Source organism: Crocodylus siamensis, chromosome 15 (assembly GCF_052110815.1).
Source record: "Crocodylus siamensis isolate JL-2025a chromosome 15, ASM5211081v1, whole genome shotgun sequence".
Classification (NCBI taxonomy): Eukaryota; Metazoa; Chordata; order Crocodylia; family Crocodylidae; genus Crocodylus; species Crocodylus siamensis.
The window spans coordinates 28,800,441-28,824,552 of record NC_143409.1 but is presented as its reverse complement, the minus strand read 5'-3'; the positions used below and the strand labels follow the sequence as shown (position 1 = coordinate 28,824,552).

At 49.5% G+C, this 24,112-nt stretch overlaps 1 protein-coding gene and 1 long non-coding RNA gene across 14 annotated transcripts in view; one reads left to right on the top strand and one right to left on the bottom strand.

Annotated features, from left to right (window-relative positions):
• The window catches only part of LINGO1 (leucine rich repeat and Ig domain containing 1), a 471,014-nt gene that overhangs the window by 23,594 nt on the left and 423,308 nt on the right, over nt 1-24,112 (bottom strand). The gene's annotated exons all lie outside the window — the stretch shown is intronic.
• LOC149852287 (uncharacterized) lies at nt 8,868-23,311 on the top strand. Of its 3 annotated transcripts, none has more exons than XR_016439396.1 (4): nt 8,868-15,499; nt 16,042-16,730; nt 22,692-22,782; nt 23,033-23,311. It is a non-coding gene; the product is annotated as an uncharacterized LOC149852287 (long non-coding RNA). The 3 variants fall into 3 exon arrangements; XR_016439397.1 differs by having other exon boundaries at nt 8,868-16,314; nt 16,573-16,730; XR_016439395.1 differs by having other exon boundaries at nt 8,868-16,730.

Below are 24,112 nucleotides of genomic sequence, written 5' to 3'. Positions count from 1 at the left end.
GCCTCTTCTCCACAACCAAGGTGTCGGTCTCTCTCCAGGTTACAATGACATGTATTTCCCATAATAACAAAACTACCACCTCAAGAATTTCCAGAAAAAGAGGGGGCCCAGAGGAAAGAAAGGGAAATAAAAAAGGACAGAAGAGAGAAAGCTCTGCTTTCCAGCCTGGCTGTCTTGGGGCCACGTTTACACGTATAATTCTTTTTTCTTCCCCCATCTCTCGGTTGTTTGATTTTGCATTATTTATAGCTTGTCTTTGGGGCCTGTATTTGCCGTTATTGTTTCATTCAACAATAAAATAGATTAGATAAAAACAAACTGTGTTGAGCTGTGGTTGGTGCAGCTCGTCCTCCAGTCAACAAGGCAATAGAAAGCCAGGGTAGGTGCCTTTTACTCAGCAGGCAGTTACCTGTTTTGCAGTGCTTTGCCTACAAAAGTGGGTATCTGCATAGATGCTGAATGGCCCTTCCCAAACCAGGGAACAGGACCAGTGTTTTACCACCTTCCCCTGTTTTATCTTTGTGCTCAAATCCCCTCTTTCAATGGGGAAGTCCAGCAGGTTCCAGTTCAGACCTCACTGAAGATGACAGGAATCTCCCTACTAATTTGACACCCTAGGCCCAGTTTTGCAAGGGATTCAGCTTCTATTTAGGCACCTTCAGAAGAGCTCAGCACTTTGGGGGAAGGTTACAGTGTTGACAGCTCTCAAGATACTATCACACCACATTATAACTGGGACTTTGTTTAAAGGCTCAGAACCTGGAGTGAAATTCCAGCTTTCACTTAAACAAAAAAATCATATAGATAAGCCAGAAAATGTCCATGCTAAAGGTTCAGAAATCAAGTGAAACTCCAAATGTATGTGTAAATATGTAGCTACATCTATATCTAGATATATGCATGCACTATGTTTATAATTTTTATTTTGTGTGTGTATGCATGTACTATATTGACCTGTTGAGCTCAGGGTCAACAGACATAGGAGATGGCGAAACACTAGAGGACCATAAAAGGGCCAATGTAGTGCCCCCTTTAAGAAAGGTAAAAAAGAGGACCTGGGGAATTACTGAGAAGTTAGCCACACCTCAATACCCAGAAAGTTACTGGAGCATACCCTAAAGAAGTCCATTTACAAGCATCTGGAGGAGAAAAGGCTCATCACAAGCATCCAGCATGGATTTACTAAGAAACAAATCATGTCAAACAAACTGGATCATCTTCTTTGACAAAGTAACTATTTGGGTGGATGATATGGATATAGTGTATCTGGACTTCAGCAAGGCTTTTGACAAGGTCCCACATGACCTTCTTATAAATAATTTGGAGAAATGTGGGCTAGACAAAGCTGCTATTAGATGGATCGACAACTGGCCCAATAGCTGCAAGCAAAGGGTAATTATAAATGGATCCATGCCAGAATGGCAGGAGATTTGGAGTGGAGTCCCACAGGTGTCCATCCTGGGCCCTGTGCTGTTCAACATATTTATTAATGATTTGGGTGCTGGCACAGAAAGCTACTTCAGCAAATCTGCAGACAACATGAAACCGGGAAGGATGTGAACATGTTGAACGATGGGAGTACAATTTTGAAGGACCTTGACAGATTCAAAAGCCAGGTTGGAACTAACAGGATGAAATTCAACACTGACAAATGCAAGATGGTACACTTTGGGAAGAATAATCAAGAATACAAATACAAAATGAGTGACACCTGGTGGGATGGCAGCACTATAGAGAAGACTCAAGGGGTCTTGGTAGATCACAGATTCAAATGTGAGTCTGCAATGTGATGCAGTTGCATAAAAAGTTAATGTGGTTTTGGGATTCTTTGATAGAAGCATTAGGTGCAAGAGACAGGAGAAGACAGTGCCCCTCTACTTGGCATTGGTTAGGCCTCATCTACAGGAATGGGTGCAGTTTTGGCCTCCACATTTTAAAAAGGATATAGAGAAATTAGAGAGGGTCCAGAGGCAGGTCTTCTCTTTCCTCTTGTTGATTCCTGTCTGAGATTGTTGATGACACAAATTTAGCAGAATTTGCAGATTTGTTAGAATCTGACAGGGCCGTGACATAAGTGCTTCTGCTATGGCCATTACGGCAGTTGGAATTATAGCAGAGGCAGGTGACTAAAAATGATAAAGGGCTTGCTTGGAAGGCAAGTCATACAAGGAGAGATTGAAGGAAATAGGCATGTTCAGCTCGTGGAAAAGGTGCTTAAGGGGGGGCATGATAACAGTTTTTAAATACCTGAAAGGCTGCCATAAAGAAGAGGGAAAGCACCTTTTCCCTTTTGCTGCAGAGAGGAGGACACAGACCAATGGTTTGAAGTTGAAGCAACAGAGATTTAGATTAGATATCAGGAAAAACTTTTTCACTGCTAGAACAGTGAGGCTGTGGAATAGGCAGCCTAGGGAAGTTGTTGAATCGCCATCACTGGACGGGTTCAAGAAGAGGCTGGACAGGTATTGGTCAGGGAGGATGTAGGTGTAGCTATGCCTATATTATACTTAGGGTATTTCCCATGCTTTTGGGTTTTGCTGGTTGTTGCATGAGGGCAGGAGGGAATTTTTCCCTTTCACTGGCTATATTTTCCTCAGAAACATTGGGTGTTGGCTGCAGCCAAGGCTGGGGATTTTGACTGGGGTATACGAGCGCTCCTGCTTGGATTTAAAGCCAGAGGTCTAGAGGGTCCTTCTATAATTGGGGTCAGAAAGGAACTTTACCCCATGGTCCGATTGGTATGGACTGTGGGGGGTTTTGTCTTCCTCTGTAGCAGGGGGCATGGCCCTCTACCTGGGATCTCTCGAGTGTATTTTAACAACCTTTGTAGCAGCAGGATATTGGCCATTGTGGTCTCCCAGCTTTATCTGTGGCAGATTAGAGTGTTATGTCTTGTGTTGTGTCAGGGTGGTCTGTGTAGTTTTGCTAGGTGGTTAGAGAATGGCTTTATATAGAATGGTTTGGATAGGGATGATAATGTCTCAGGCAGGGTGTTGGACTAGATCAGTGTTTCTCAACCCATGGGTCGCAACTGAAAAGTGGGTTGCAAGAATATATGAAAGGGTCACAAACTAACTTTAAAAACTGATCAACAAACTTTAAAAATGGATTCTCCTTTAAAGGAGAAAAATGTGGGAAACTGTGGGTTTTCCCATGCAGGCTGGCAGAGTACCAACCTGCGAGGGCTGCTTAGGGCCTCCCTACCGCGTGCATATCCCCCCCACACACCCATCCCCTGCTGTACACACTAGGGCAGGTGTGACGGGCACTATCAGGGCCAGGGGGCTGTTTTCTATTTAAACTATTTACTGGATCTGTACTGGTCATCTGTGTTTACAGATGGGTCTGGGTACAAAAAAGACTGAGAACCACTGGACTAGATGACCTCTGGAGGTCTCTTCCAGCCCTATGATTCTATGAATGCTGGGTACCAAGCACTCCTGAAAATCTAGCCTAGACTACAAAATCTTATTCTACTCTTTCCAAAATGCAGACCCTATAGTCCCCGGACTACAAAGCTCACCTTGGTCTGTGTTCCTCTAGGAGGAAGGGGCATGTCTTATAATCAAGCCACATTTCACCACAGCTGGGAAGCAGCCGCATTAGAGATGAAATGCGTGATAGTTTTAATGCCTCCAATAATGGCTCTAAACACGTATGCAGCTTCATGCGGCAGCAGATCCACCATGGGGTGCCTGTTTCCTCATTTCCCATTCCTTTCTTCCATGTTTCTGCAGCCGTTCATGCAGGGAGCGGCAGGTGTGGAGAAGCAGGACCCGGGGGCTGTGCAGACGGAACTAACCTCTGGGCTGCCCTAGATTTCTTTGTTTGGTCTGAGAGACGGTGATTTTTTTCTCCCTAAATGATAATAATACTAAAGAGAATGCACTCTCAGCTATATGAGAATAAAAGTAATCATGGGGAAATATGGTGTGTTTAAATTAAATTGGAAATGGAAAGCCAGGGTTTCCATTTCAGTTCAGTGTCTACAGTGTTTCAAGTTGAAAAGGATAAACAGACTGAGTACAAATCAGTTTAATGGCAGCAAATAATGGCAGCTAAATTCAGTGGTTTCCCAGAGCCAATCATAACTCAAACCCAAAGTGAGAGGGTGAGATCCAAGATGTAGAGGCAGTGCTGGGAGAAAACATCTAGGAAAACACGAGCAAAAGGTATGTGGGGGTTGCTCTCTGCTTGAGTCTGCTGAACAAACGGAGCTGAACATCGCCACTCCACCCCAACCCTGCTAGTTGCTCTGGGAGGATGTCTCAGAGGCACAAGGAGAGTGCTGGCTGCTTTCCCAGGAAGCGGGTTCTTAACTTGTCACTCGCCCTGTATCTCTGGAGCACAGGGCCAACCCAAGGAGCAGCAGGGTGATATCTGCCTGGCAATGTGAACTTCAGAAAGTTGCCTCCACTGAAATTCCCCCAGCTCTCACTGGAACAGCAGACAGGTGCTGAAGTTGCCACAGGGCCAGGGGATGTGCTTTGAAAAGGGGTAGGCCACAAATAGCCAGGCCTGGTTCCCTAAAGAAATGAGATCACATGCGAGTCCCCTCAGCATAGTTGAGGAGAAGACAGAGAGATGGGAGCTGTCTTTATTCCTACTGGAATGAAACCTGGGAATCTCAATATTCTCCACAAAGAAAAAACAAAGCATTACATTTTGGATGGATCAGAAATTTTGACTTCAGTTACACACATATACAGGGTCTTCATAAAGTCCTTGTGCACTTTTAAACTTCAATAACTTAGGTTGTGCACAAGGACTTTATGAAGACCTTGTATATAGAAAAGGGAACTAAAAAAATCTTGGTGTTTCACTATGACGTCCATTTTTGACATAAAAATGGTAAGTTAGACAGCAATGTCAGTGAAACTCTCAGTTACCACTTGAGCAGAACTGCATTTTCTGATAGGAAATGGTTTGGTCAAAGTGTCTTCAGCCAGGTTTCACTGGCCAGATCTCCCTGCTCTCTCTGAACCTCATCAGGCCCATACATCTGCTGAACTGGTATTGGTGACTTAGGGCTTGTTCTCACTCCATGTTGAGCTCAAGGGTCCTGCTGAGAAGCAAGTACCACCTCCTCCCTTCCACTCCTCTACCTCAGGCCAAATCCTAGACATGAAGTGATATATTATTATATTATTATACATGAAGTAATAATATATTCTTGCAACCCATTTACATCTACCCAAAACAGAGTCCAAGAGTAATGGTGCAATGTGTGCTCAAGGGTACTCTAAGGCAGCTACATTGCCTCATTTCTGGGATTTCATGTGTCCAGAGTAGAAGTGAGTGAGCAGGGTGTGCTTCCCAGTAGTGCTCTGGAGCTTGCTTCAGAGAAAGTGCAGACAAGCCCTTCCTTATAAGGCTCAGCCTCTCTTCTTACTGCAATTGGTAATGACTGCCACATACACTTCTCTCATGCATCTCATAGGGAAACTTCTCCTAATCTATGCTAGTGCCAGCTCGTTTCTTCCTTACAGTTTCTCTCTTCTTGTGTTTCTGTTAATCGTACCAGTGATTATTCTGTTAGTGATCACAGCATGATGCCCACAAATAAAGACAGCTCCTATTCCAATGTGTTCTTCCCCAATGTGGCACTCTCCTCCACTCAAGGCACTCATGTAGACACACGAGGCAGGGCCAAGGCCCAGTGATATTGCTGGGGTATAATCAGAGGGCTTACTCACAACCATTATCAAGCTTTCTTCACTGCTCTGTGGGCTTTGCCCAGACATCAGTGATGACATGAGGCCATGAAGCATCAGGCAATAAACTGTGTACATGTCCAGGTGGAGAAAGAATCACACTGCTCCTGTATGGGCCAGACCCTTGGCTGGTATAAATCAGTATAGCTCCATGTACTCTAATGATGAGTTACGCCACCCAAGGAGAAGTCACCCAACGTCTACACCCCCATTCTAACCTTTGCTGTGGTAACCGGAAAGGACCGCACAGCAGCTCTGACAGGGCACCTGAGATTGACTCTGGAGGAGAAGAACCTTGAAGTACAGTTTAACTCTACTTGCTCCCCATAATATAAGGTTGCATATGGAGATGAGGGGCCAAAGCACACTTCTCAAGCAATTCCCGCTAGGAATTGTGAACCATTGCAAACTGACGGAATAAAGAGCAGTGGTACTAAGTATCAGCAGAGGCTGAAAGCAATAGGGAAGTGCAAAGGTTAAGCCTCTCTTTGATTGCAGCACCCCTTTCACCTCAGTAAAGTGCAAGACAAGTTTGCTGTTTGTAGGAAAGCAACACAAGAAGAATCAAAATATTTCACAGGTCAAAGTAACCCGGGCATGGACACTTATCTTCAGACCCCGGTCTGAGTGAGAGTACTGCAGTGCTCATGTTAGGGACTCTTGCTTTGGGCAGTCCAAATGCTAAGAGAATCCAACTGATTTACCCTTTCTTCTTCTACTTTCTTAGCTTCTTTTCCTTTCAAGAAAGACTCTTTCCTTTTCTAGTTCAGCCCTGGTCCAACAGCCTTTGCAGTGGATGCTAGTGCTCCTGGGCTTCTCAGTTATACTACTATGGCTCATTTCTTGTTGTCTAATGATTGCTAGTCTTATTTTCCTAATCTTGCTGTGCAACTCTAGCTCAAGAGAGCCCTTAACACCTTTGCTGCCCCTTCTTTACCTTTCCTCAGCTTCCAGGTGCTGCCTCTCGCATACTGCCCACAACCAATGACAATCAATGTGCTAGGTGTTCTTGCTCCACTCTTTACACATGGTTGTGACAAACCTCTGATCCGTTTCGCTCCTCTGCTGATACACCCTGGCACTCTGTTTGCTCTCTTCACTACTGCCAGGCACTGGGATGATGGCGTTTTAAATTCCTCTCATCTGTAAGCCCAGTTCCCTTTTTTTTTTTTTTACCAGACTCTTGCTGTGTGTATTCACTTAAAGCATAGTTACAGCTGGCATTTTTTCCCCATCTAATCCTCATTAGTTCTTATTTCTCTGTGTTAAATGACATGAGCCACTTGTCAGCTGATGCAAGGGAAATAAACAAACTTCTGGCAGCAGAGATGACACCACTCCATCTCAAAACAACATCTTACATAATAACCTCAATGTCTTCCTAAAACACTTCACCCAACCAAACAAAACAGGGGGCGGAGGGGAAGGCCAATTCTTAAGAGGCTTCTCAAGTACCTTTCCAGTTAAGTAAGCAGGAGTTTTGCTTGAGTAAGGACTGAGAGTCTGTCCAAATCTTAAGAGAGTATTCCCTTGATTCACCTTTGCCATGAGAATACCTGAAACATGGTAGCTCTTGAAAAGCAGGTGGCACCACTAACAACACTTTAGGACAGGACGTGAAGAAAAATGTACACAAATGAACTAGCATAAGAGCATTTCAAGGGACAGAATGGACCCACTTGAGAGGAATGTGGCCAGTGACAAGGATTCATAACCATATTCTGGCAAAAAGAGATCATGAGGTCTTAAATGAGATGAATGCCTCTCCCATGCATCTCATCTGAGAGACTGCTTTTCCAGTGAAACGCCGCTCCCTACACCCTCCTGGTCTGTCTGTTGAACACTGGCCTGCAGAAAAGAGTGCCAGCTACTGAACCACCAGTGCCGCTGCCAGTAGAACCCCAAGGGAGCTCTTCTCCATAACCCTGTCCCCCGAGTACTCATTTATGCCTGTGAAACATAGGCCTAAAACCCTGCTAGATGGATCCAGGAGTGGAGCACTCTGGTAAGGTGCCAGAGACCATACAAGGAGCAAGCAAAGGAGACTGGAGCTTTTGGACTTTCCTGGGAGAGCTCCAGTATTCAGAATGGCAAGCCTTACCTCTCCCAATGTGGAGAGACCTGACTGAGCCCTTGTCTGCAATGCCCTGGCTGCAGGCGACTGGGAACCCCAGTGGATATTCCCTGCAGGATCTAATGCACAGAAGCAGCTACTAACACTGCTGATAATTTACACCCTGCAGCCACGGTGGGAGAAGCACTCACTCCTCTGGGCAGCAAGGAAGCAGTGGGACAAGGGACAAAGTGGAAAAGCATTGGGCAGAGGCTGGAAAATCAAGGGGCACTGCCTGCCATGGGCCCCCAGTCAGAGTATTCCCAAAGGGCTGCACCGTTCTGCTGTGGAAGTGCAGGCTTTCATGGAGAATACTGGAGCATAGTGGGATTCACAAATGGCTTTCACATGAAGCGACCAACCAAGAGGGAAGCTCATCCAGCATCTGAGATTTGCATTAGCTTCTGCCTCTTTGGATTGCTCTGGCCCTCCCAAACACAACTGCATAGACAGAACACACTCTTAGCTGCACACTCCTTTCGCCAGATCAGTCACGGGGGGGTGGGGGGTGGGGGGTGGAGATTCAAGTCATCAACAGAGGAGAGAACTTATTTAAGTGTCACCCCTGGGAGACAGGTCCACTGCATAGAGCCCTGGGGAAGCACATCCACTGCCAGGCTCAGACTCTGCCAGTCACCTCTGGCTTGTCTCCAAGGTCTGAATTAGTTGCTTCCCATTTCATATAAGACATCTTGAACCTAAACAATCAGCTGAAAGAACAGATCACGTCAAAATATTTCTGCTTTGCCCTCCTACGAGAATTTCCCATCAGAGACCAATCCAATTAAGGTGCTGGCTATGAAATTAACCATAATTACAAGAGAGATATTTAATGTTTTGCATTATGATGAAGAAACAGAATGAAAATAAAAAAGAAGATTTGGTCCTTGTGAGATAACATAGAGCAATATAAGGGGGTGGGGAGCAAATTGCACAGGGAGAAGGCAGAAGTGAAAAGGAAAAGCCAGGACAAAAAGAAGAGAAGAGCAAAGGGTTTGAGACACAGAGGAAAATGATGGAGCAAGAGAATGGTAAAGAAAGGAAGCAAAGAATGGAGAAAGAAAAGTGAGAGAATGGGAGGAGGGAAGTTGGAAGGAGGAGGAAGGGGAGACGTGTACAAATCTCTCATGCTAATGTGCTGAGCCTGTTCATTAATGTAGGAGATTAGCAGTGCCCAATGTTTCAAGGGGAGTATTTATAACTCTCAAGTCTCATTTAGAGCCCTTCAGGCTAGGAAGTCTCAATGCAGAGAGAGACAGTTGGCTGGAGGGCTGGGAGGGGAACAGTGCAAGGCTGAAGCAAGGAAGGATCCTGCCAGAGACAGTACGTGGAAACCATCTGAGAATGAGGGACACAGGAAAGCTCAGTAAACAGGCATCCGAGCTGGAGATCTGGGGCTGGGTCAAAAGCACCCATAGAATTGTGCACAGAGAAGCTGTGCAGCTAATTGAGAGGCAGGCCTCTTGCCATGGCCATTGTTGGATACTTCAACAGTGACGTTCCCCTCCCCCCACAAGTATTTCTCTAGCCCTCATCACCACTGTATCCAAGTCCCCCACAAACATTCATTCCAGTTGGAACTGGAGTCCTACCCCATTTCACATGCCCAAGTGGTACTTCTGTAGCTGCCTAGCTGCAATGTTTGGCACTTAAGGACAGGTTGGACTCTATTTCTACCCATGATGGAACAGGATTGCCCTGCACAAGTACCTGCTGGAAGTAATACGGAGGAGGAAGGGGGCTATCCATCACCTGGAGCAAGAGCAAGAGCAAGACCACTTATCGATGCAAAAGGAGACTCAAGTTTTAACCCTTCCTCTTCCACCTCTTCCTCCCCACCAAGTTACTCTGGCCATCAGGCAATGGGCCAAGCATTGCCTATAGCCCTCTCCAGTTCTCCTCTTGAAGCTAGCCCACTGTACCATACCATTAATTTTCACTGAATAAAATGAGGGACAAAGACAGGGGGACAAGGGTCCAGGTTAGAACCCAGGGTCCCTTCCTTTCCACGGCAGGACCCTTCTCACTGAGACACACTCCTGGCTAGTGCGTATCCTCCAGGCACCACATAACTTCCCCTCTTGGCTAGCCAGTGGGCCAGCTTCAAGAGAAGAGCTGGTGAATGGTCTCAGTAATGCCTAACCCATGGCCTAGTGGTCTGAGCCACTCTGCTTGACACATGTTGTATCCCCTCAGGGCTCTGTAGGGACTTAGACTCTGGGTCTCCCACAGTCTGGGCAAGTGCTCCAAGCATTAATCTATTGAGTTAAGAGGTAGGAGAGTCATTGTCCTCCTCTGGCAACAAACACTGGCAAGTCACATTTTCTTGTGACTAAAATTTCAGAACTTGCAGGATGTTATGTGCGTGCCTCTATGGTCCTGCTCTGCCTAACTCCATTTAATCAACCAATGCCCTGAAAACTGTGAGCCAGGCTAGCACAACTAGAGTCACTCTCCTGATTTAGACTAAAGCGAGGTGCCTCGGTAGCATTTGTTATGGCTAAGACTACTTAATAATTGCAAAGCTCCTCTTTTCAATACACTCAAAACTCCTCACAGCATGCCCATTTGGGGCTGACACTGACCCATGGAAGGTCTCTAACTTCTGTTAATACTTTCTAGAAAGGATCCCTTGAGCTGGCAGTAGGTCCAGGAAAGATGCACTGCTCTCCACTGCTAAAGCACTCTCTATTCCTCCTTTGACATGGCTACAGAAAGCTAACTGGGACTTGCCCGTTGACCTGGACACTGTTATTATTAGCATTAGTACTTTTGACTGGTTGGGATAACATTGTTTTAAATTTCACGGAGATAAGGCTATGCAGAAACTACAGACAGAGGATTCTCTTCTAGTCTATTCCCGCCCTGCTCTCATCACCGTAGTATCTGAGCGCCTCCCCAGCACATAGCGGGATATGGCTAAAATCTGTCACATGGAGCTTGTTTTATGCCGCAGTTTCTCTGATGTTCAGGATTATATAGCAGGACTCATGCCCAGGCACAGTGTTTCCTAGGCTGTGGCTGTGGGGCTGTGGCTCAGTGCCACAAATGAATCCCATATTTTCTGTATTGTCATCTCCCTGCCTGTTAACCAAACTCACTGTTTAAAAACTACTGCTGTGCACCAAACAAGTTCTCCTTAAGGCACTTTCAACAGCTCCTTCTACCCTCACGCCCAGCTCAAGGTGCTCATCCTGCTCACCTTTAAATGGTTCCTTCTACTGAGCGCAACATGGCATTCTGGGCTTTGAACTCCACCTGCCATTGCGTTGCCCTGTCTTCTGTTATTATGAACCATGTTTATGACAGCCTAAGGACCAACTAAGAGTGGAGCCTCACTGTACCAGGTATTGCACAAACACAGAGCAGTAGTAGCAGTGTCTTTCCCAAAGAGCCAAATAGACAAAATAGGCACTGTGAAAAGGCAGAGAAATCAACATTGGCAAAAAAAGGCAAGTGAGTTCTATGTCTCTCTCCCTTTAGGCTTCTTAAGTGCTTCTGGTGTTTATCAAAACCTTCCCCTTAGTTTTGTTTAACTCAAATGCATTGGCTGCATCAACCAATTTTACAATCTCACTTCCAGTACAACTATGTCATAAACACTGGCAACACCACCAGTCCCAGTACTGAGATCAGGGCCTCTCCAGCGTCTCACAAGCTCAACTATTTACTTTTGCTCCTTGCCTCCTACTCTGTCACCTTCTGGCTACTGAGTTTCTTCTTGAGGGACTCTGCTAAAACAGCAATTGAAACAAATGATAGACTTTTCTTTTACCAAAAATTTTACTCCTTCGAAGAGCTTTCAGAGGTCAGAGAGGTGTGATTCGCTCTTACTGAAGCTATGCTGTGACATTAAGGTTGAGATTTTCAAAGCTCTATAGAGCAGTGGTTTCCAATTTATGCTGTGGCCCACTAGGAGTGGGATGGGGTGTGCAGAGCTGGCTGCTCCCTCCCAGGGCTGCCCCGCCACACAGCTTTAACCCTGAAGGCCGCTTACCCGGGCAAACAGACAGGGATGTGAGCAGGGGGCTCATGCCACGACCCAGCAGCCAACCAGTCCACTATGAAACAATCATTACCTCCATGATCAGCCAACCTGCCACAGCCCGGTGGTTGGGAACCCCTGCTCTAGAGAATATAGAGTCCCAGCTTCTCTTAAAATTAACAGACAACATGTGTATACAGCCCCTAGATGGCTTGAAAATCCCAGCCCAGGTGCATCAAGGTGTTTTCAATATTTTTATCTTTGAAGTTTTTTCCAGCCAGTTTTTCCGATTGTGAATAAGACTAAGCTGATAATTCTTCTCACCTCTAGTTAGTTTTCAAAAGACTGCTATGACACTGACCACCTATTTGTCCTGTGTTTGATGGCTGTTTTTCAGGCAAGGGTGTGTATTTTAACTGGTAGTTCAGTCGTTGTGATCAGAGCATTCTGGATGGATGCCCAGAACCAGGAATGGGAGGGACTGAGGGGGCAGTCAGCCAGACCATAGAAATGGGAGGGAGAGAAATAACCAATAAATAATGGCCACTTCCAAGAAGCCACAGGGATGCTTCCAGGAACTGGACAGGTTTCATGGAGTGACAGTAACTTGTCACTGGGCAAACTGCTTATCTTCCTATTCAGCTGTGTGGCATCCCTCTACCCATGCACACAGCCCCTTTGTAGGTCACCTGTTTTAGCTCTGGGTTATCCTTTTACAGGTCCCCGTTTCCAGCCTGTTTCAGCATCTCTTGGCCTGGTGTATACTGGCCCCTTACTTTAGAACAGGGAACCCCTTAACAAACCTGCTGCCCCAGCTCCAATTTAATCCCTTTCCAATCTCACTATTTGTCACCACTGTGGAGTGACCAGGCCACGTTCTCTCCTCCTGCAGCACCTGCGACTTCAATGAAACTTTGCCCATTTTCCCAGCAGGGAATTTGGGCTGTTGTCTCTCTGAATGCTCTGGGTATTTACGCTCAAAATCCAGCGTAGATCCATAGCAACCACGTAGCTGTTCAGCCACCCAGGATCTCAGGCCACTCTGAATATGTCTCCACACCAGAGCTGGCACTGGCTGGCAGCTTCAGGGGCAGCTCATGCGAAAGACTAGGCAGAATGGGTCTGAGGGACACAAATGGGACATGGAGTCCCTCCTGACTTGTTCCTTCCAGGTCAGGATTGGGCAGAGCACCACAGATAAGCTTGTGCTGCTGCTACCCTTACTATGGATGGACACAGGCTCGCAGTCTCTGGGCCTGCTCATCCAAAGCTTTTACCAGCCCTGACATTCTCTGGAGATGTCAGGGCAGGCGGACATGGCTGGACAATCTCATGGAAACAGTTCTGCCTTGTTGCCTTAACAAGTATTTTAATGACAATGTCCTCCCTCCAGAGTGCTGGCACCAGGGGCCCATTGGCCATGAGAGGGTGCTGATTGCCAGTCCTGTGATTCCAGGCAGGTCCAGATCATGTCCATAGCTGTCATGGGCAGGTACCTCACAGCCAAACCTGCAATCATTGGGCTTCTGTTGGAGCCTGGGTAAGAACCCCCTGCCTGCTCCTAGGGCCCCCAGTCAAGCTCTGACTCCTTCCTGGGCCAGCTGGCCCAAGCGGTGCCTCATCCTGTTGCTGTCAGTGATGGATGAAGCTTGGCACTTCCCGCCTGTGCTAAAGAGGAGACAAGGCCTTTCATGGCATTTATTAGCATTTATTCGATTACCCAGGTCAAGCAGACAATTAATGCTGCTGCTTGGACACAGCCACCTCTGAACAATCTGTCTTGTGAGAGCCGCTCTCTGCTTGCAACGCCTCTTGAGCGCAGGGGGCAAAGCTCATGCTGTTCCCGACAGCAGAGATGGACAGGATGATCCATCACCTTGCCACCTTCCTGGGACAAGCTGGACATGACCATCCTCCCCTGACAACAGCACTGACCAGGGAGGGAGGAGGAAGAAACTGTGACAGGCTAAAGGTCCCAAGTCCTCTCCCCAATACACTGTTCATCCCTGTTGAGCTGTAAGCACATCCTAAGGGGGCTAGCAGCACCTGTGATTAGTGATAAGCCTTTCATTGTCTCTACTTCATCTCCAGAGCCTCAAATGGTGACCACCCTGCCTTTCTCCCAACCTTGAATAGGTCTTCTCTTGTGTGAAGGATGCCATTGCCTTCACCCTGCACTTCTTCCTCACCTCATCTCTACCTTGGCAAGGGAATCTTTTTCTTGGCAGCCACTAACTAATGAGGGGTTTCTAGTGCCAGTCTGCTTCCCTTCTCTCAAGAGAATAGCCAAGATACACCTGCAAAAACCTGTGGACTTTCCACTGCCAGGAAACAGCATCTCAGTGGGAGCTGCAGCCTCACTGACAGGTAATAAATGCAGGACAAATGGAGAGGGAGAAGAGACAAAAATAACTCCTAGTGCAGTGGGAGTACCCAGGGAGAGAGAGACACACACAGAGAGGTGCAGAGGAAGAGCACGTGGGGAACTGGGTGAGGGGAGTAAATGATAGAGGATCAATTCCTGAGCTCCTGTACATTGGCAGATCCACCAATGGCTTTGAGGGAACTAGGCTGGTTTACACCAACCAAGGATGTGGCCTCCAGTATGAGAGCAGGGGGAGTGACAGACAGTATGAGGGAGAAGGAAGAGATAAAGGAGGTGGAGTGAGAAACCAGAGGGAAGGGAGGATGATAGAAAACAGGAGAGGGACAGAGAGATTGCAAGGAGCATAGAAGGTGAAAGGAAACAGACAGAGGGAGAGAATGAAAAAGCCTCTTGCAGCAGTGCAAGGGCTTTGCAGCCAGTTCCCAGGCTTGGGGAGCCCCTGGATCAGAGGCAGTAGGCTTCCCTGGCTCAGATTTGCATTGATGATGCTCATGCATTTAACCACTGTCCTTAACATGTCACATGCTTGCTGGAATGCAAAGGCCTGATTAGTCCATCTTCTGTGCATGTGCAGCTCTGGGATAAACAGGCACTGGGAGCTTTGTTTGTGCAAGATTTTTCTGGTTCCTGTGAATTCTTGGAGAGCAACCACACGTGCATGGTACAGTGCATGGCATGTGCAGTACACTGAGCTTCTTGTTCCAAAGCACAACACCAACCCCCACCCATCCACAACCCCAGCTCACACGGACCATGCCTTCACATACTGTGAGACCCCAAATGCAGGTATCACGTAAGTTAGAACTCACCCTTTCTCCAATCCCTACACCCTCAGCAAAGTGATGCCAATATTCAATGTTCCCCACTTCTTGCTCTTCTTCGCTGGTGTTAATGGGGGTAGCACCACTGCCCTGCCGTGACCCCCCCACACTCCAACATCTTCATTCTGTTGGCATCCACCTGCCCTTTCCAGCCATTCCTTGTCCACTATGAAACAGTCATTACCACCATGATCACATGCCGCTTTGTCCCAAAGGACCCCTGTGTCACTCAGTGCAGGGGATGGAGGGTGTGCCTTTCATGAGTAGTTCTTTGATGTTCTGTTTTCTCCTGGCTTGCAATGTGTGAGCCCATGCCTTACACTACCACACACGGAGGGAGCCAGGAGCAGCGGGGAGAGGAGGGATCCAGGCACACAAGTGTCCTGCACACACATGTACCCCCTTACCTGACCCAAAGCAGAGACGGACGCAGCAGCAGCGCAGCCAGCAGTGGGGGCAGCAGCAGCTGATCCCCCTAAGGTAAGTGGGCAGAGGGACTGGACACAGCTGAGCCGGATCCAGAGGGGAAGCCCCCTGGATCCCTCTTAGCTGAGGCGGTAGGGAGCCGTGCTCCTGAGCCATGCTCATGCTAACAGAGCGCGCAGGCATTTGGGTCGGTGTTCGTGCTGGCAGGCGAGCAGGAGGGGCCAGGAGGGAGGCTCCTGCTAGGGCAGGGTGAAGGCACTGCACTAAGCTAAAAACAAGCAGCAACTCCTCTGATGGTGTTGATGTGGAGTGCTGCCAGGGCCCCCGCCCGGGGGAGCAACCTACCCGGGGATTGTCTGAGGCCTCCACCCAGACAAAGTCCATGGGGGAGCTGGCATCCCCCCACCCCCTGGCCTGTGGGGGTTGCCCAGCAAGGCCTGGGGGGGGCAGGGATTGGAGACCCCCACACCTGTCCTGCAGGCACCCACCTTAGGGCCCTGGAGGCGCAGGTGAGGGAGCTCCAGGAGGAGGTTAGCAGGCTAAGGGGAATCAGGGAGGCAGAGGAAGATATTGACGGCTATTTCCTTTCCCTGCAGGGCCACACACCCAAGGAAGAAGCACCTCGGAAAGTGCCCTCCACTGCAGAGTGGCAGACGATCACCTCCTGAACCAGGGCTGCTTGTAACACAGCAGTACCAGCTCCTCCAGTCCAGCTGGAGAACAGGTACGAGGCCCTGGCAACTCTGGAGGAGAAGGAGTGAGAGGAGGCAACTGGAGAGGAGGCAACTCCACGCTCTCCATGCTCCGAACAGGCCGAAGGAGCAAAGCAATCCCGGAGGAGAAAGCATTGAGTGACTCCATCCTGAGAGGTACAGAGGGCCCCATCTGTCGCCAGGACCCCTCGACACGCGAGGTCTACTGCCTACCCGGAGCAAAGATTCAGGATGTGATGTGGATGATCCAGGCCGTGATCCAGCCCACCGATTACTACCCCATGGTCCTAATCCATGTGGGTACTAATGATGCGGCTAGGAGAAGCCCTCATAACCTGATGGCAGACTACCATGCTCTGGGGGGCGTGCTGACGGAGCTGGGTGCACAGGTGGTTTTCTCTTCTGTCCTACCAGTGAGCGTTTGTGCAAGACGGTGTGAGACGTGCATCACAGAGACCAACTGGCGGCTTTGAAATGGTGTCTTGAGGCAGGCTTTGGCTTCCTTGACAATGACCTGCACATCACGATGAGAGACATGCTCGGATGGGATGGGCTCCACCTTTCCCCTAAAGGTAAGCATGTGTTCTCTTCTAGGTTGGCGGACCTCCTCCGGCAGGCTTTAAACTAGGCTCATCAGGGGACGGGGAAAATGAGGGCGGAGGAAGCCTTAGACCACTAAACCAAGCAGCACCCACAAGTACAGCCTAGCCTAGACTGACAAGCAGAACATATACGCAGGTAAGAAACAGGGCCAGGGTAATGCTGAGATTAGGGGGCCAGTGCACACATCCACGGGAGGCCTCAAATGCCTCTACACAAATGCTCGTAGTATGGGAAACAAGCAGGAGGAACTCACCCTCCTGCTGGCTGACACCAACCCGGACATAGTGGGGCTCACTGAAATGTGGTGGAACTCAACGCATGACTGGGCAGTGAATATCAAGGGCTATAGGCTGTACAGGAGGGACAGGACAGGAGGGAACGGTGGAGGCGTGGCGTGCTGCATTAAGGAGGAATACACATCCTCACCAGGTAGCACAGAGTCAGAGGAGGGGCACTCTGAAGCGCTCTGGGTTAGAATACAAGGAGGTCGAGGGGAAAGAGACTTAACGGTGGGGGTCTGCTACAGACCTCCCAACCACGGGGAAGAGCTCGACCAGGAATTCTTAAGTCAGCTCACGGAGGTAGTTAGGTCAAAAGACGTGGTCATCATGGGGGACCTGAACTTCCCAGACATCTGCTGGGAAGAGCAGTCAGCCAGGTCTGACCACTCACGTAGGTTCCTAGCCCAAATGCAGGACCTCCATCTAACCCAGGAGGTGCACAGCCCCACCAGGGGAGACGCCTTGCTGGACCTGGTGCTGGCCACGGGTGATGACCTGGTGAGGGGGCTGCGGGTGCTCGACCACCTGGGCGACAGCGATCATCGCCTGCTGGAATTCACCATCCAGCGCAAGGTGGCAAAGGCCTCCAGTAATGCAGCAGCCCTAGATTTCAGGAGGGCAGACTTCAATGAGCTAAGGAGGATAGGCGGGGAAGCGCTGAGGTCCCAGAGGGGAGGGGAGCCAGGTGTCCAAGGAGAGTGGTTGCTCCTTAAGGAGACGATCCTCCAAGCCCAAAGGGAGGTAATCCCAATATGGATCAAAGGGGGCAGGAGGGCGCAAAAGCCTCCATGGCTCACCAAAAGCATCCGGGAATGTCTCCTAGCTAAAAGGGAGGCGCACACCCAATGGCAGGGAGGGGCCATCACCAGGGAGAACTATACTGTGGCTGCTCGGGGATGCTCAGGAAGGCCAAAGTGGAGATGGGACTGGGACTAGCTTCCCAGATCAAGGACAACAAGAAGTCCTTTTTTAAATACATAGGGGGCAAAAAGAAGGTACCGGGAAACGTGGGGCCCCTGCAGGACACACTAGGAAATCTGGTCGTCACACCAGACGACAAAGCCAACATATTCAACGATTTCTTTGCCTCCGTTTTCCTGAGCAGGGACCAGAACAGCCACCCCCGCGCTGGGCCCTCCTCAGGCCCCAGGGGAGGCGCACCTAGGCCAAGGGTTAGTGAGGAACTAGTCAGGGAACTTCTGGAGGGACTGGATGTATTCAGCTGGTCCGGATGATCTCCACCCCCCGAGTACTGAGGGAATTGGCTGAGGTCATTGCGGGACCCCGGGCACAGCTTTACAAGCACTCGTGGTGCTCTGGTGTGGTGCCAGAGGACTGGAAGAGGGCCAGTGTGGCTCCCATCTTCAAAAAAGGGAGGAAGGAGGACCCGGGGAGCTATAGGCCAGTTAGTTTTACCTCGATCCTGGGGAAGCTTTTTGAGAGAATTATCCAGGCGCATGTCCATGAGGGGCCTGCAGGGGACTGCATGCTTAGGGGCAACCAACGCGGGGTCATTAGCGGCAGGTCCTGTCAGACCAACCTGGTGGCTTTCTACGACCAGGTCACCAAATCCTTACATGCAGGGGTAGCAGTGGACATAGTCTTCCTGGACTTTTGGAAGGCCTTCGACACTGTCTCTCACCCCATTCTCATTAAGAAACTGGGGGGCTGCGGTGTCGACACCTACGCAGTCAAATGGATCGCCAACTGGCTGGAGGGCCGCACCCAGAGAGCGGTGATGGATGGGTCATTTTCAACCTGGAGGGATGTGGGCAGCGGGGTCATAGTATCATAGTATCATAGTAGCTAGAGTCGGAAGGGACCTAGGTAGATCATCTAGTCCGACCCCCTGCCTTGGCAGGAAAGAGCACCGGGGTCAGATGACCCCGGCAAGGTGCTCATCTAACTTCCTTTTAAAAATCCCCAGGCTAGGAGCCTGCACCACTTCCCCTGGAAGCCGGTTCCAGGCCCTAGCCGCCCTGACTGTGAAGTAGCGCCTCCTAATATCTAATCTAAACTTACCCTCCGCCAGCTTGTGACCGTTATTCCTGGTCACTCCTGGCAGCGCACAGGGGAACAGGGACTCCCCCAATACCCGCTGATCCCCCCTGACCAGTTTGTAGCAGGCCACAAGGTCCCCCCTTAACCTTCTCTTGTGGAGGCTAAACAGGTTCAGGTCCCGTAGCCTCTCCTCATAAGGCCTGCCCTGCTGACCCCTGATCATACGAGTGGCCCTCCTCTGGACTCTTTCCATATCGTCCACGTCCCTCTTGAAGTGTGGCGCCCAGAACTGGACACAGTACTCCAGCTGCGGCCTGACCAGTGCCGCATAGAGGGGGAGGATCACCTCCCTGGACCTGCTCGAGATGCATCTGTGGATGCATGACAGGGTACGGTTGGCCTTCTTGACTGCCTCCCCACACTGCCGGCCCATGTTCATCGTGGAGTCAATGACGACTCCAAGATCCTTTTCCGTCTCCGTGCTGGCAAGAGGGGAGTTCCCCAACCTGTAAGTGTGGTGCCGGTTCTTCCTCCCCATGTGCAACACCTTGCACTTATCAGTGTTAAACCCCATCCTATTCTCATCCGCCCACCGTTGCAACCTGTCAAGGTCAGCTTGTAGCCTATTGCACCCTTCTAGTGCACCCACATCCCCCCACATCTTAGTGTCATCAGCAAACTTGAACAGGGTGCTTTCTACCCCCTCATCCAAGTCACTGATGAAGATGTTAAACAGTGCGGGCCCGAGGACCGAGCCCTGCGGAACCCCACTGCCCACGTCCTTCCAGGTCAAGAAGAACCCATCCACTACCACCCTCTGGGTGCGGCCCTCTAACCAGTTGGCGACCCATTTGACCGTGTGGGCATTGATACCACAGTCTCCCAGCTTTTTGATGAGGACAGGGTGAGAGACAGTGTCGAAAGCCTTCCGGAAGTCCAGAAAGACTACATCCACAGCAACCCCTGCGTCTAATGATTTGGTGACCTGATCATAAAAGGCCACCAGGTTGGTCTGACAAGACCTGCCACTGATGAACCCATGTTGGCTGCCCCTGAGCATGCATTCCCCCGCAAGGCCCTCCTGGATGTGTGCCAGGATAATTTTTTCAAAGAGCTTACCCGGGTTTGAGGTAAGACTAACTGGCCTGTAATTTCCCGGGTCCTCTTTTTTTCCCTTTTTGAAGATAGGGACCACATTGTCCCTCTTCCAGTCCTCCGGCACCTCACCAGAGCACCACGAGCGCTCATAGAGCCGCGCCAGGGGTCCCGCAATGACCTCGGCCAGTTCCTGTAGAACCCTAGGGTGAAGATCGTCCGGACCAGCGGACTTGAACACGTCCAGCCTCTCCAGAAGTACCCTAACTAACTCCTCGCTAACCCCTGGCCCAGGCGCGTCTCTCCCGGGGCCCGAGGGGGGCCCAGCAGGGAGGTGGCTGAACTGGTCCCTACTTAGGAAGACAGAGGCAAAGAAATCGTTAAATATGTTAGCTTTGTCATCTGGCGTGATGACTAAGTTGCCCATCGTGTCCTGCAGGGGCCCCACATTACCCGGGACCCTCTTTTTACCCCCTATGTATTTGAAGAAGGACTTCTTATTATTGTCCCCAATCCGGGAAGCTAGTCCTATCTCCATCTCTGCCTTGGCCTTCCTGACTGCCCCCCTACATCCTCGGGCGACTGTAACATAGTCCCCCAGGGCTCGGTCCTCGGGCCTGCACTGTTCAACATCTTCATCAGTGACTTGGACGAGAGGGTAAAAAGCATCCTGTTCAAATTTGCTGATGACACTAAGATGTGGGGGGATGTGAACACACTAGAAGGGAGGAATAGGCTGCAATCGGACCTAGACAGGTTACAGGGGTGGGCGGATGAGAATAGGATGGGATTCAACACTGACAAGTGCAAGGTGATGCACCTGGGGAGGAAGAGCTGGGGAACTCCCTTCTCATCAGTGCAGAGGCAGAAAAGGATCTTGGAGTCATCACTGATGCCAAGATGAACATGGGCCGGCAGGGTGGGGATGCAGTCAGGAAGGCCAACCATACCTTGTCGTGCATCCACAGATGCATCTCGAGCAGGTCCAGAGAGGTGATGCTCCCCCTCTATGTGGCAGTAGTAAGTCTGCAGCTGGAGTACTGCGTCCAGTTCTGGGCGCCACACTTCAAGAGGGATGTGGACAACATGGAGAGGATCCAGAGGAGGGCCACTCGCATGATCAGGGGGCAGCAGGGCAGGCCCTACGAGGAGTGGCTACGGGACCTGACCCTGTTCAGCCTCCACTAGAGAAGGCTGAGGGGGGATCTCGTGGCCTGTTACAAACTAGTCAGGGGGAATCAGCAGGCACTGGGGGAGTCCCTGTTCCCCCGAGCACTGCCAGGAGTGACTAGAAATAACGGTCACAAGCTGGCAGAAGGTAAATTCAGACTAGACATCAGGAGGTGCTACTTCACGGTCAGGGCGGCTAGGATCTGGTACCAACTTCCAGGCGAAGTGGTGCAGGCTCCTACCCTGGGGGTCTTTAAGAGGAGGCTAGATGTACACCTTGCTGGGGTCGTTTGACCCCAGTACTCTTTCCTGCCATGCCGGGGGTCGGACTTGATGATCTGCTTAGGTCCCTTCCGACCCTACTAACTATGAAACTATGAAACATTGTCAAACCCTGCTTTGAAGACAGAACTATTAATTTTCTCATGGGGTTCACCTGATGCTCATCACTGCAGTGTCTGACTGCTTCCCAACATAAATTAATTACACTCCACAACACCCCTGTGAGGTGAAGGGATGGTATTATCCCCATTTTACAAATGGGGAACTGAAGCAGAGAGAGATTAAGGTCAAAAGTGTCCACTTATTTTGAGTGCCCAATTTGAAACACCTCGCACCTGATTTTTCAGAGTACTTAGCATTATTCAGCACTTAATGAATTCAAAGCACAGTTCCCATGGATTCCACTTACACAGTGACTGCTCAGCAGCTTTGCAAACCAGAACCTAGAAAATGAAAAACATGCAACCAGTAGTCCCTTCCTGGCTTCTTATAACAGCCCTAGTGTCCTTGCCCAGCCAGCCCCAGCTTCCATTTCTGGGCTCTCTGTCCAAGTCGCAGCTCCCCTTGGTCTCTGGTCTCCTTCAAGCTCCTTGCCCCAATCTCTGTGTTCAGCCAGTCTCAGACTCCACTTATCCAGTCCAGACTGCTCATATGGCCTCACACTCTCTGACCCCCACAGGCTTTTCTTTTCCTTTGAGCCTTCAGCTCCCAGCTCAGTCTCCCCCTTTTATCTCCCAGGTCACAGTCCCAACACCATTCCCTCACTCCCATGCACTGTGTCCCAATATACTCCTACAGTCCAACAAGAAGACATGCCAGACATCCATAACAATAAGTAGTAGAATATTATGCAGAAGGGATGTACCGTGGGGGTCTGTGTTGGGAGGGATTCAAGGGCAGATGGTCTATATGAGTATATAGTATGATGGTATATATGCAAGAAAGTCCAGGAGAGGGCAAGTATAACCAACAGAGGATATCTTATATGTGTGGGGATGTAGCAAAGGATGCAGAATCAAGTGGGTTGCAGGGTTTTGACAGGACTGCATTAAGTCCATGAACTAAACCAGATGCTTGGATCTGAATCTCTTTGAATTTCAGGACGGTGCTGGCATCCCAGGAGCCAACCTACTTCCAGTTTTGGCTCCAAGTTGGATTCAGAACTGACTGAGGTCTGTTCTCTGCTGCAAAGGTGGGTGAGCCCTTAGGAGACCAAGTCACAATCCCAAGCTTGCCCTAATTAAGCCTAGAGCCCACCCCAAGTCCCAGATCTGGACAACATTTCCTTGAACTGCCCCTCTGCTAACCTTTTAAATGATTTCTGCAACTAAGTGGAACATTCTGACTTGATCTGCCACTGGGAAGGCTATGCCAAGATATGGCACCTACCCCCATATTCATGACCATTTTTGACGTGCTTATCTTCTTTCTGAACTCCTCAGAACCAGGCCAGGAGGAATCCCAGCAAATCCAGGCCACAGAGCCTTGCTCCTGCCAAGCTATGCTCAGGTAATTCTCCTAAAAAGCCAGAGAAACTCTATGGCATCAACACCCATGACTCATCCAGGGCCACGGTGACAGAAGACACCAGCCTCCTATTTATCAAAGGCAGTGAAATTGCTCTCACATTCTCTTGCCCTACATACATTCCCCTCCCTTGCGCCAATTTTTTTTCTCCTGGATGGAGAGAAAAATCAACTTGAAAGAAAATTGAGGCCGTGGCCTTTTGTTGTATTTATTTCTTTATTTTTCTTGTGCTGTTTGGTTTGAGTTAAGTATTTAAAGACTGTCTTAAAGGCTGGCTTTCTCCTCTCCCCTCCCCAATTGGCTTTGCTGGCACCTTTCCACTAGAGCTGTCTCTTCTTGCACTGGAAAATAAACAGAATCTTGTTCCCTTGGGTTCCCTGCTTTATCAGATAAGGGATGGGAGCTGCTGAATCAGCAGCTTTCAGGATCCAGCTAAACATGCTTTTCTCCTCATTCTTTGATTCACTCTCAGCCTTGAACCAAGTGTCCTTGTCCCCTTGCCTGCTGCAAACTGAGGCTGTAGTATCAAGGCTTTCAAAGACAAAGATACATTTAGAGCCTCTGTTTCAGGATCCCACCCTGTGAAGATCAGCATCATTCTGGTGGGGATTCAAGGGCCTAGGTGAAGGTGTCTAGCTTGCCTGGGGTCAGGATGGAAGCAGAGAGCTGGGGAGGGATCAGCACAACATTATGGATGAAGAATAATATGGCAAATATTATGCTACTATATAAAGCAATGGGGCACCTGCACCAGGAGTACTGTGTTACTGTACCCAGTGAGTACAGGAGTACTGTGTTAATTAGTCAACTCCACAGTAAAGTGCATGTGTAGATGCACCCAGTGAAACAAAGGACAGGAACAGTTCCCAGATATGGCTGCCAGTGTCCCATTACACAGCCCTTTGCCAGGGTGACCAGGCCTGCTCAAGGATGTACCATGCAGCAATTTTTTGGCCCCTGGTAGATCTTTGTAACCTTTGTCCCAGTTCTACATA